General features: G+C 33.2%; 1 protein-coding gene across 2 annotated transcripts in view; it reads right to left on the bottom strand.

Moving 5' to 3' along the window:
- The window catches only part of ARHGAP32 (Rho GTPase activating protein 32), a 320,326-nt gene that overhangs the window by 177,991 nt on the left and 128,068 nt on the right, over nt 1-14,267 (bottom strand). The gene's annotated exons all lie outside the window — the stretch shown is intronic.

Consider the following 14,267-nt stretch of genomic DNA (forward strand, 5'->3'; position numbering starts at 1 on the left):
AATCAAAAAAACAATCCCATAGATAATAGAGAACAGATTGGTGGTTGCATGGTGGGGGGCGGGTAAACGGGTGAAGGAGGTAAAAAAGTACAAACTTCCAGCTATAAAATAAACAAGTCATGGGGATGTAATATATAGCATGGCAACTATAGTTAATAATACTGTATAGCATATTTGAAAGTTGCTAAGAGTAGATCTTAAAGTTCTCATCACAAGGAAAAGAAGTTATATAACCATGTATGGCGACGGATGTTAACTACACTTTTTGTGGTGATCATTTCACAATGTATACAAATATTGAAATCATGATACTGTACACCTGAAACTAATATAGCATTGTACGTCAATTATGCATCAATGAAAAAAAATTTAAAAAAAAGAAGAGATTCACAGTATCAACTGAACTTTTAAAAATGTTTTCTTATTAAAAAAAGTAGCCAAGAGAGTCTGGATAAATATTAAAAGCCATAACTTTCAAAGATATGAGGTAAAAATGTATGAACGTATAAGAATTAACCCTTTATACGTATCATTAGAGTCCACCGGACCAAATTTTTTTTTGAGGTTTTTGTTTTTAGTATGGTTAAACTTAATAAACTTACTAAAGTTAATAATAAACTTAGCAAGTTTACTTATAGGGTAGATATTTCACAACCAATCATTCTTAGAAGTCTTTTTATTCGTTTTTAGAAATCTTCCAAAGTAAAAAGAAAAATTTTCCTTTTTTCGGGGGGAAGGGCAAGATTGGCCCTGAGCTAATATCTATTGTCAATCTTCCTTTTTTAATTCTGCTTCTCCCGAAGGCCCCCCAGTACATAGTTGTATATCCTAGCTGTAAGTCGTGCTAGTTCTTCTAAATGGGACACCACCTCAGCATGGCTTGATGAGCAGTGCTAGGTCTGTGCCCAGGATCCAAACTGGCAAGCCCCAGGCTGCCGAAGCCAAGTATGTGAACTTAACCTCTCGGCCACAGAGCCAGCCCCTTATTATATTCTTTAGTAATGAAAGAGGACTCATTCTATCTTGCAATTACCATACGGATCCACTGGACCTTTTCACAAATCTAAGACAGAATTTTGGTCTTATTTTTCCTCCATCTTAACACACAGTTATTTCATAATCCTAGGTATTATTTCATCACTATTCATCATCATTCATCAATTCTTCCCTACCATGCTAGAAAAAAGACTAAAATAAAAAATAAGATTTTTTTTAAAAAGGAAAATGAGGATTGGGCTAGCCCAGTGACATAGTGGTTAAGTTCGCACACTCCGCTTCAGCGGCCCAGGGTTCACGGGTTCAGATCCCAGGTGCAAACCTGCACACTGCTCATCAAGCCATGTTGTGGCAGCGTCCCACATACAAAATAGAGGAAAGACTGCCACAGATGTTGGCTCAGGGCCAATCTTCCTCACCCCCCCACCCCCAAAAAAGGAGGATGAGGGAACACCTAGAACACGGGTTGGCAAACTTTTCCTTAAAGGGACAGATGGTAAATATTTTAGGCTTGTGGACCACACTGTCTCTGCTACAACTCAACTCTGTGATTATTATAGCACAAAAGCAGCCATACATAAATGACTGAACATGGCTATGTTCCAACAATACTTTATGTGCAAAAACAAGCAGCCAGTAAGCTGAAGTTTGTCAACCTCTGACCCATAATGTTGATGGAATAGTGAAATAAATCATCAACCAGTTTTCATGTTGTGTTGCCCAGACTGTGCATCACCTTTCAAGAAGGTACTTAAAAAGTTTGTAGACACAATCTTTGTAGTCGGCATTTCTCTTTCATTAAATATATTTGAGAATTTCAGACTTTTCATTTTTCATCCACAATAGGAGAAAACTGACAGAGAAAGATATTTTACAATCAAAGGATGTTGCGATGCAAAGACACAGCATGACTCTAGACTCTAATAATGGTGGTGAAATTGCTTTAGTAAATGACATCTCAGATTGATGATAACATCCTAAATGAATACTGTATAACTTAAGAATTATGAGTGAACAATATATTTCTAAGAAAAAAATATGGTATTTTCCTCCATTTAGTCATTCAACCAAAAGGGCTTTATCACACAATACTTTGCAACAACAACCTGGATCACCTTGTTTTGCTAAAATTAAGGTGTGACAATATTCCTTCACCTTTTATGATGTTTGGGTACCAAAATTTACATGACATAAAGAGGTTTGGAGGTTTCCTGTGCTTAAATTCTTATTAAAATTTCTAATAAAGTGGTTTTCCACTATTTATTCTGTAAATTATTCATAAATTGACTTAAATATATAAAAGAATAAAAAAGGGTACACTGGACCCAGTTGGTAAATGGTGATGACTTTATTTGGTAGACTGAAAATTAAAATACTGTCTTTTGAAAACAAGCTCCCTGTGCTAGATAGGCCTTGGTCCCTAACACGTATGTAAGGAGAAATGAGGAAATCTGCCTAGCCTCTAGTCCATGTGAGAGAGACACATGATGGACCACAACTCTGCAACTACAACTGACTGGACTGGAGCTCGAAACAACATCCAAAGGCAAACTCACAGGCTATTCAAAAGGGCCTGACAGAAAAGCCTCTGCTTAAAAAGACAAAAGGGCAATAATTAGGCAGAGCACCAAGCAATGGTCCAAGAAGCCTTAGGGGATTCAAGAAAACATTTTTATCCAGCAATATTTTCCCATAGTCCAGAAAAGTCCAAAGCACATCCTGGCCACTCAGTATATTTTTGTGAATGAATAAACACAATACACTTTGACATAAAAAGTGGTATCATTTATTCTTTTAAGACTCAGAAAATAGAATTAAAAGGAAAATATAGTACCTTTACTCTACTGGCTGATAAACTAACATTTTCACCTATATATTCTTTTAAATAAAGTAAATTTTCTTAAATTTCTACTGAAAGCAAGTAGCTTGAGTTGTTTTTATTCTGTTGCTCCAATTCAAAAATTAAGAAAGTTCTTTTTTAGAAAATATTAATTAAGTGACATTCATTCACAGAAAATACACAATTTTCCCAATTTATTCATGTTATAATCATCACTTAATTATGCTTCCAAAATAGAATTTATATCAACTTTACAGAAACAAGACTATTCATCAAAAGAAAATTAAAGAGACAACAGAAGCCAATGTCAGATACATACTTTCATAAAAGTGTACACATTTACATTTAAATTCTCTATCTATATACCTCTGACAATAAACTAACTTCCTAAGAGGTTATCTTTGAATCACAAACCTCAGGCACAAAGGATGTATTCCAAAGAGTTTAAGGGAATTAATACATTATTAACTATGCCTATTCTTCCCTACATTCAATTTACACCTCTTGCTTTTACTGTGTAATTTAATATGTTCATTACCCATATATATATATATATATATACACACACACATATAGCCCTATCTTCAAAATGCAATTCGAATCTACCAACTCCACTTAAGCCTGTCCCAATAACTCAGCCAAATGCTGATATTTTCTTTTATTGATATTCCACAGCACTCATCCTCTAAACAGCAAGTTGGAGCATTTTATTACATTTTTATCCATATTTTACCGCAAATCGTTTCGTCTTATCCTCTAATCAAAGTCTTTTCCATTCATCAAGAGGATAACTTCCTTGAGCAAGACCCAATGGAGTGATATATGTACATATTTTATTGATACCTGACATCCCCAACTCCCATTACAGCACTAAAATTTAGTACCATTCAAGGAAAAGGCTCAAAGAAACTCGGCATTGTTAATTACCCTAGAAAAGCAAATCAAGACATTTACCTCTCATTTTTTTAATACTCCTAGCTAAAAAATATCTATGAAAGTCTATAGTTACCAAATGAAATTCATCATTAAAATGAAGCTCTGTTTTTACGACTAAAAGTATTTTACTCTTACTATTTTGATGCCCACTGCTTAATAATCCTCCAGAAAAGGGTGATCCAATTTACACTGCCACCAACCATGTATACAACTGCTTATTTTCATACAACCTCACAAACAATGAATATTTTCAATCTTTACCTTCATCAATCTGATAGGATTACTCTTCAATTTTTAAATAATTAAACAGATAAAAGAGTTAAAATTTCACACCTTTAGTGGGCATCTATATTATTTTATATACTTTATTCTTACATTCTATATTTTTAGATTTTTCAGAGAAAAGACCACTTTTTAGGTTAAAGCTAGTAATATTTGTTTGACATATAATATATCAAGATACTTAATAGATTGCCATAAAAATTATAAACCTGGAAGTTTCAGGCCTTACACCTCCTGATTTCAAAGACTTACTATAAAGCAAGAGTAATTTAAGATAGTGTGGCTATCTTAGACAGACAGAGTAAGGATGAACAAGCAAATTAATGAAATATAAGAGAAAGTCTAGAAAAAGCCCAAAAATATACAGCAAAACTTGACTTATGACAAAGATATCAATGCAATTCAAAAGAAGAGTACTATCAATAAAGTAGATTGGCACAGGTTTTTTAAACACAAAATAGGAATAAACCTTGAGCATTCTCTTAAACAATACACAAAAAGTCATTCAATGTGGAAATTCACTAAATGTGAAAATTTATAAAGCTTCTAAAAATAAACACAGAAGAATAAATCTAAGGCAAATAAAGATGCCTTAAATAGAAAACAAAAAAGTGCTACCCATAAGAGAAAAAAATTAACAAATTCAATTGCATCAAAATTGAAAACAAAGAAGTTATACCCAGCATATATACAGAACTCCTTACAATAAAAACTGATAAGTTAATTTTATAAATGGCAAAAAAATCTGAACAAGTAATTCACAAAAGAGGATACCAAATGGCCAATAATTGTAGATGCTCAAGCCATTCTCATCAGGAAATGCAAAATAAAGCCATAATGCGATAACGCTGCACACTCTCCAAAGAGCCAAAAACTTTTAAAAATTAAAATACAAATGTTGGCAAAAATGTGGAACACTGAAACTCTCATATATTGTCGGTCGGAGTGTAAAACAGTACAACCACTTTGGAAAATTGTTTGCTAATTCCTACTAAACTAAACATACAACTATCCTATGATCCTACAAATACACTCCCAAATATAGATCGAAAAAAACTATTCCAGATGTATACCAAAACATAAGTCCATAAACATTCATAGGAGCTTTATTTATAATCAACAGAAAATGTAAACAACAAAAATATGCATGAACAGGGGAAGAGGTGAATAAATTATGGTATATTTATGCAATGAAATGCTGTGCTTGAAAAAAGGTATTTATTAACACATTAAACGACATGAATAAATCCAGCCATCACTACACTACGTAAAAGATGTGTATGTATGTATATTAAACTTCAATTAAAAATTTACAAAAAAATGTCAAGAGAAATTTTTATGGAACTTAAGCTGCTTCTACATTTATCTGGACTAGTTAAGATAACCGTGAAAACAATGAGGAACGAGAAAGAACAGTATCCCAAAGAACAGAAAGAGAACACTGTTTTTCTAACTTATTTTATGATACCAGTTAACACAGACATAAAAACCACTCAAGAGACTTTTTTTTTCCCAGCCTGGGATCCGAACCTGTGAACCCAGTGCCGCCGAAGCAGAGTTCATGAATTTAACCACTACACAACCAGGCCAGCCACACCCAAGAGAATTCTGACACCAGCCAGGAGAGACTAAAATCTAGGACTAGACCAAAACAATCAGAAAAGCTGGATAAAACGTATAAACCACTGTTTGAAGCATAGAAGTTCAACCACACAGAAAAGACATGACAGGCTATGATCATTGAGAGAAACGAATTACATAGGGTGAACTCCATATTCAGCCAAACTTTTGACTTGAAAGTATTTCCAAAACACAGCAAGGAAGACTACAGTCCAAACAGAGAGGAGCAGTATTGCTGGGAAGGAGAAACAGATGCCACATTTCAAAGCTGCCATATGACTGGGCCTTAAAATCAAACTCCAAGAAAGGAGGAAACTACTAGAAATGAAGGGAAATATTTATACATAAATTAACCTGAAATAACTCCTAATAATTCCTAATCTCCACATATATGAGAGAAGCCTAACCAATCTAGTGAAAGCAGTGTAACCAGGAGAAAAATCACTAAGTAGAAACAGACTTGGACACAACAATAGTAATGGAACTAGCAGGAAAAAAAAAATGTAACAACACTTTGTAAATATGCTTAGTATGCTAAAAGATGGAAAAGAAAAGACAATGAAGAAAGAAATGAAAACTAAAAAAGATCAATGGGACTACAACTGCTGAAAACTACATCTGTAACAAAAAAATACCTAATAAGCATACTAGACATGGCAAAAGAAAAGATCAGTGAACTAGAAGAAATAGCAAAAAAACTACCCCCCAAATTTATTTTGGTTTTTAGGTTGTGTGTGGGTGTGCTTGCAAGAAAAAGATAGGAAAAAATTATCAGAGACATCTGGGACAACATTATGCCACTTCATATAAGTATAACTGTAGGCAAAAAAAGAAGAAAATGCCCTACCTCCTCCCTCCCCCCCACCCAGGGAGGATGGGAGGGATGGTTAAAAAGAAGAAAAATAGAAAAAACATTTGAAAAAATCTTGGGTAAAAAGTTCCCAAATTTGTTGAAAATTATAAACACATTGATCCAGAAAATTAAATAAATCTGATGTATGATAAACACTTAGAAAATCACACCAGGCATATCATAATCAGACAGCTAAAAACAACTGATAAAGAGAAAATCTGAATAGTAGACAGGGGGAAAAAATACACATTCCATTGATGGGAAGAAATATGAGAAAGTCAGAATACTTGGATTGAGTTCTTTCAATTGTGTCTGAAAACTGTCAACATAGAATTTTATATCCAGTGGAATTTATTTCAAAAAAAGAATGTGAGGCTTCCAGTCTCTTCCACTGTTTACAATAAAAACTCTATAGGAAACGAAAGAAAATAAAAACACACAACTACTGGAGAACTCTAAAAATTGTACTCAGAGGAGGTGAACTGGGGAGCTTTGTCGAAACTCGAAGGATGACTAATACAATGGCAGTCTGCTGCCTGGTTTTTTGCCCCTTCTGTCACCTCCTGGAATTGACCCAAGGAAAGGCTCAATCAGGACAGGAATAATAGGCATGTACAGCAAACCTTTTAGAGAAGTCCAACTTTCTGGCCAGAGGATTTGAAAAATGCCCCTTGAGTGTGGGTGGAAAAACTAAGAAGTTTTCTTTTCCCTCTTTTTTCTCTTCTAACTCAGCCAAAGACAGACCTGAGAGCAACACTTCAGCTACAGCAAGGCCCCTAAGACCCCAGGTGAAAGTCCATTCTTCTGAACAGAGAAAAAATAAAAGAGGACTCTGCTGTGTAAAGACTGCGGGGATAATCCTAGTTACCTTTTTCTCTCTTTTTTTCCTCTCACTACTTAGACTTGACAGCAGTTCCACTCAGGAAAAACTGCATGCAGCACGAGAGGCTAAAACTCTTGGAGAACTCCAGCCTTCAGACCAGAGAAACCAGGAAAAGCACCGTTTGAGAGCAGACAGTGTGTACAAAACCCCAACAAAGACAAGAGGACAGCAAAAGCTATGAAAATGAACTGAAACCACCACCTAAAGAAGTCCAGATAGAAACTTAAATCTGAACCCACCACACTGATGCCTGATAAGACAAAAAAGGAAACATTCTCCAGAGGATTTCAATAGGAGTTAGCCTCACATAATGTCCATGACACAATCCAAAATTACTAGATAAACCAAAACCCAGTAAAATATAAGGAATTCCCAAAGGAAACGACAATCAAGAAATGCCAATTACGAGATGAAACAGATATTGAACTTCAAAGACTTCAACACAGTATGTATACATATTATAAACACGCTTCATGAGACATTGAGACCAATGGAAAGACACAAATTCTTTGATTAAAAACGTAAACTATATAAAAAGACCAAATGAAAATTTTAAAACTGAAAAATGTAGAATCTAAAATAAAAAATACTGGCTTGTCTCAATAGCAGAATGGAGATGACTGAGTCAGTGAACCTGACAACAGACAAAAGAAATTATCTAATTTGAAGAACTAATATGTAAAATTTTTTGAAAAGACTGAAAAATATGAAAAGACTCATAGATACCCATAGAGAAGAAACATATTGGCATACAAAAAAAGAAAAAACTATTTTATGAAATAATTCCCGAAAACATCACAAATTTGTTGAAAGAGATACATTTACAGATTCAATGAATAAAATCAAAGACAATCACAAACCAAAATATCATAATAAAGCTGCTGAAATCCAAATATAAAAGAATTATCTTGATACTTGGAGACAAATGAAAATGCAAACAAACATACCAAAACTTATAGGTTACTGAGAGGAAAGTTTAAAGCAGTACAGGCTTACTTTAAGAAACAAAAAAAACCTCAAATAAATAATCTTACACTATACATAAAAGGACTAGAAAAAGAAGAACAGACAAGGCCCAAAGTCAGTAGAAGGAAAGAAATAATAAAAATCAGAGTAGATAAACAAAATACAGACTAAAAACCAATAGAAAGGACCAATGAAACTAAGAGGTGGTTCTTTGAAAAGTAAACAAAATTGACAAACCCTTAGCCAGACTCACTAACAAAAAAAAAGAGAGAAGATGCAAATAAACAAAACCAGAAATGAAAGAAGAAAAATTACAAGACACCAGAGAAATAAAGGGATTAAAAGAGAATATATGAAAAGCTATACATGAAAAAATTGGATAACCTAAAAGAAATACATAAATTTTTAGAATCATAGAACCTCACAAAACTGAATCAAGAAGAAATAGAGAATCTGAACAGACCAATCACAAGCAAAGAGATTAAAACGGTAATCAAAATCCTCCCAGAAAACAAAAGTCCAAGACTAGCTCCTCTAGTGAAATCTACCAAACATTCAAAGAAGATTTAATACCCATCCTTCTCAAACTCTTCCAAAAAACTGAAGAGGACAGGATGCTTCCTAACTCATTTTAGGAAGCGAACATCACTCTGATATCAAAACCAGACAAGGACAACACAAATAAAGGAAAATTACAGGCCAATATCACTGATAAACACAGATGCAAAAGTCCTCAACAAAATCTTAGCAAATCAAATACAACAATACATTAAAAGGACCATATACCACAATCAAGTGGGGTTTATTCCAGGGATGCAGGGATGGCTCTACATCTGCAAACCAATCAATGTAATACACCATATTAACAAAATAAAGAAAAACAATCACATGATCATCTCCATAGACACAGAAAGCATTTGATAAGATGCAACATCTACTTATGAGAAAAACTTTGAATAAAATGTGTATAGAAGGAAAGTACCTCAACATAACAAACGCCATATATGACAAACCCACTGCCAACATCATTCTCAGCAGTGAAAACCTGAAAGCTATTCCTCTAAGAAGAGTAACTAGACAAGGATGCCCACTCTCACCACTCTTATTCAACATAGTATTGGAAGTTTTAGCCAGAGCAATTAGGCAAGAAAAAGAAATACAGGGAACCAAACTGGAAAGGAAGATGTAAAACTCTATTTGTGGATGACACAATTCTGCATATGGAAAACGCTAAAGAATCCACCAAAAAACTATTAGGAATAATTAATGAATACAGTCAAGTTGCAGGGTACAAAATCAACATATAAAAATCAGTTGTATTTCTACACACTAATAACAAACTAGCAGAAAGAGAGCTCAAGAATATAATCCCATTTACAATCACAACAAAAAGAATAAAATACCTAGGGATAAATTTAACCAAGGAGGTGAAAGACCTATACAATGAAAATTATAAGACATTACTGAAAGTAATCGAAGAAGAAATAAAGAAATGGAAAGATATGCTGTGCTTGTGGATTGGAAGATAAACATAGTTAAAAATTCCGTTTCACAAGTTAAAAAGCAATCTACATATTTAACACGTTTCCAATCTAAACCCCAATGACATTCTTCATAGAAATAGAACAAAGAATCCTAAAATTTACATAGAATGACAAAAGACACCAAACAGCCAAAGCAATCCTGCAAAAAACAAACAGACTTGAAGGTAGCACACTCCCTGAATTCAAAATATACTATAAAACTACAATAATCAAAACAGCATGGTACTGCCAGAAAAACAGACCGCACAGATCAATGGAACAGAACTGAGAGCCCAGAAATAACACTATACATCTGCAGACAGCTAATCTTCAACAAAGGAGCCAAGAACATAAAATAGAAAAAGGAAAGTCTCTTCAATAAATGACGTTGGGAAGATTGGACAGCCAGATGCAAAGGAATGAAACTAGAACACTATCTTTCACCATACACAAAAATTACCTCAAAATGGATTAAGGACTTAAATATAAGACCTGAAACCCTAAAACTCCTAGAAGAAAACATAGGCAGTACACTCTTTGATATTGGTCTTAGCAGTGTATTTTGAATACCATGTCAACCCAGGAAATGGAAACAAAAGAAAAAGTAAACAAATGGGACTTCAACAGACTAAAAAGTTTCAGCACAGCAAAAGAAACCATCAACAAAACAAAAACATAACCCCCCAACTGGGAGAAAATATTTGCAAATCATACATCCAACAAGTGGTTAATTTCCAAAATATATAAAGAACTCATACAACTCAACAACAATCAAAAATGAATAACCTGATCAGAAAATGGGCAGAAGATATGAACAGACATTTTTCCAAAGAAGATATACAGATCGCCAACAGGCACATGAAAAGATGTTCAATATCTCTAATTAATTGGGAAATGCAAATAAAAAGTACAATGAGATATCACCTTATACCTATCAGAATGGCTATAATTAACAAGACAAGAAATAACAAGTGTTGGAGAGGATGTGGAGAAAAGGGAACACTCATACACTGTTGGTGGGAATGCAAACTGGTGCAGCCACTATGGAAAACAGTATGGATATGTCTCAAAAAATTAAAAAGAGAAATACCATATGGATCCAGCTATTTCACTACTGGGTATTTATCCAAAGAACATAAAATGAATAATTCAAAAAGATATACGCACCCCTATGTTCACTGCAGCATTATTCACAATAGCCAAGATGTGGAAGCAACCCAAGTGCCCATCAACAAATGAATGGATAAAGAAGATGTGGTATATATACATACATATATACACAATGGAATACTACTCAGCCATAAAAAAGACAAAATTGTGCCACTTGCAACAACATGGATAGACCTTGAGGGTATTGTGCTAGGCAAAGTTCATCAGACAAAGACAAACACTGTATGATTTCACTCATATGTGGAAGATAGACAAACAAACACATAGATAAGGAGAACAGGTTGGTGGTTACCAAAGGGAAAGGGGATGGGATAGGGCTAAGGGGGTAAAGGAGCACATATGTATAGTGATGGATAAAAACTAGACTATTGGTGGTGAACACAATGCAGTCTATGCAGAAAGTGAAATATAATAATGTACACCTGAAATTTACAGAATGTTACAAGCCAATATGACCTCAATAAAAAAAAATTTAATAAATAATAAATAAAAGAAATATCTTGAGAGCAGCCAGAGAAAAAAAGACATATTACACATAGGGTAATAAGGATTTAAATGAATGGATTTCTCATTAGGAACAAGATGACAGTAGAACAATATTTACAAAATGTTGAAAGAACTCTCAACCCAGAAAACTAGATCAAGTGAAAATATCCTTCAGAAATGAAGTAAAAATAAGGACATATTCAGATGAAAGAAAATTTAGAGAATTTATCACCAACAGATTGGCTCTAAAAGAAATACTAAAGAAAGTTCTTCACATAGAAGGAAAACAACGTAGAACTTGGACCTTCTAGTATGAAGGAAGAGCACAGAAATGGTAAATAATTAGGTAAATGTAATAGATCATTAATCTCCTCTTAAGTTCCTGAAAATATATATGCCAGTGGAAAGCAAAAACTATAACACTGATGAATGTAGATGTAATGCTTATAAAAACTACAAGATAAAGAGGGAAGATAAAGGGACCTACATTGTGGCAAGGTTTCTACAGTCCACTTGAGGTATAAAGTAGTAACTTTAAGTAGAATACAGAAAGTTAGAAAAATGAAATCAACAACAGATAAAACAACAAAACATCATGACTAGGTCGATTATCCCAGGAATGCAAGATTGGTTTAACACCTGAAAAAAAATCAGTGTAGTTCATCACATTAACAAAAAAGAGAGGATAGTCATGTGATCATCTGTGAGGCAGTAAATGCATTTGAAAAAATTCCAAACCTTACTCATATAAAAATAAAAGTCAGTAAATTAAAAATGTAAGAGAACAATCTAATGCAATAAAAAGTATCCAGAAAGAAACTAAAAAAAACATACTGAATGATGAAATAGTTAAAGTTTCCCCCTTACATCAGGAACAAAACAAGGAAGTAGCAATTACCATATCTATTCCACATCATTCTAGAGTGCCTAGCCAGTGCAATATAGAAAGCAAAAGAAATAAAAGATGGTACACATATAAAATCCAAAAGAATTTACAAACTCTTAGAATTAACCAAAGAATTTATCAAGGTCTCTGGGCATAAAGTAAATACACAAAAATTAATTACATTTCTACATACTAGAAATAAACAAGTAGAAAATAAAATTTCAAAACAATACTAATTGCAATAACATTGAAGAAGAAAACATCAAATATCCAGGAGCATGTCTAATAAAATATATGAAAGACTTCTACACTAAAAACTACATTTTTCAAAATTTAAGAAACTGTAAATTAACATATATTATACACAAATATTATACACACCTCATTTGCACATAGACTCAAAGATAAAATACTGTCAGGGTTTCATTTCTCCCCAAAATTATCTACAGATTTATCTGTGTAAACTGCCAAGTTAATTCTAAAGATTTATATGGAAATGCAAGACATAAAGATGAAAAGAAAAGCAAAGCTGGAAGATTTATTCTACCAGTTATCAAGATTTACTATAAAATTATAACTAACACAGTGTGGTACTTGCCCAAGAATAGATAAATGGGACAATGGAACAAATTAGAGAATTCACTCAGTAGCCAATAACATGGTCATCTGATTCATGACAAAGGCACCACTATAATTAAGTCAGGAAAAAAGACAGTCATTTTAATAAATATACTAGGTCAATCGGTTTCTATATTGATAAAAATGAATGTTGATCCCTATCTCATATCACACACAAATATCCATTTTAAATAGCTCATAGACCCAAATATAAAAGGTGAACAAGTTCTTCTAGAAAATACCTTTATAACATTGAGGCAAGCAAAGATATCTTTAAAATACACAAAGAATAATTATAATCAAAAAAATTTAATAAATGGGACTTCACTAAAGCTAAGAATTTCTGTTTACCAAATGATACCACTAAGCATGTGAAAAGGCAAGCTGCAGTCTGGAAGAAGAAACTGGAAATACATAAAACTGATAAAGGAGTAGTATCCATAATTTATAAAGAACATCTAAAATTCAATTTTAAAAAAGATAGGCAACTCAAGAGAAGAAAAATGCAAGACTTGAATAAACACAACACAGAAGACATTTCAATGGCCAATAAGCCATTGAAATGGTCCTAAACATAAATCATTACCATAGAAATACAAATAAAAACCACAATGGGATTCTATTATATACACAACAGACTCCAGGCACAAGGAGTACATATTGTAGGATTTCATGCATAGGAACAATGATTACCTTTGGTGGAAAAAGTATTAACTGGGAGACACTCAAGGGAGCTTTCTGAATTTCAGGAAAAATTCTATGCTTAAATCTGGGTGGTAGTCACATGAGAAAAACATAAGCAAAAATTCACCAAACTCTACATACAATATTTGTGACTTCTCTGTATATAAGTTATATCTCAATGAAAAAGTACAGGAAAAAATTAAATGGGAAAAAGAAGACAACAGCTTGAGAACAGAAAATTATAGGCCAACCTCAGTTGTTAACAGAGATGCATAAAAATATCTTAAATAGCAAACCAAACCCATCATTGTATTAATCTAAAAATATATATCATAACCAAATTGAATTTATCCCAGGAAGGCAAGGATGATGTAACAATAGAAAATCTATTATTATAATTTAATCTTAATTATAATTAAACTTAATGGAGAAAAAGATTATATTGTTACAATAGATGCAGAAAAATTATCTGATAAAACCCATTCATAATGACAAGCAAGCCTTCTAGTTGAGAATAGTAAACT

This window comes from Equus quagga, chromosome 14 (genome assembly GCF_021613505.1).
Source record: "Equus quagga isolate Etosha38 chromosome 14, UCLA_HA_Equagga_1.0, whole genome shotgun sequence".
Lineage (NCBI taxonomy): Eukaryota > Metazoa > Chordata > Mammalia > Perissodactyla > Equidae > Equus > Equus quagga.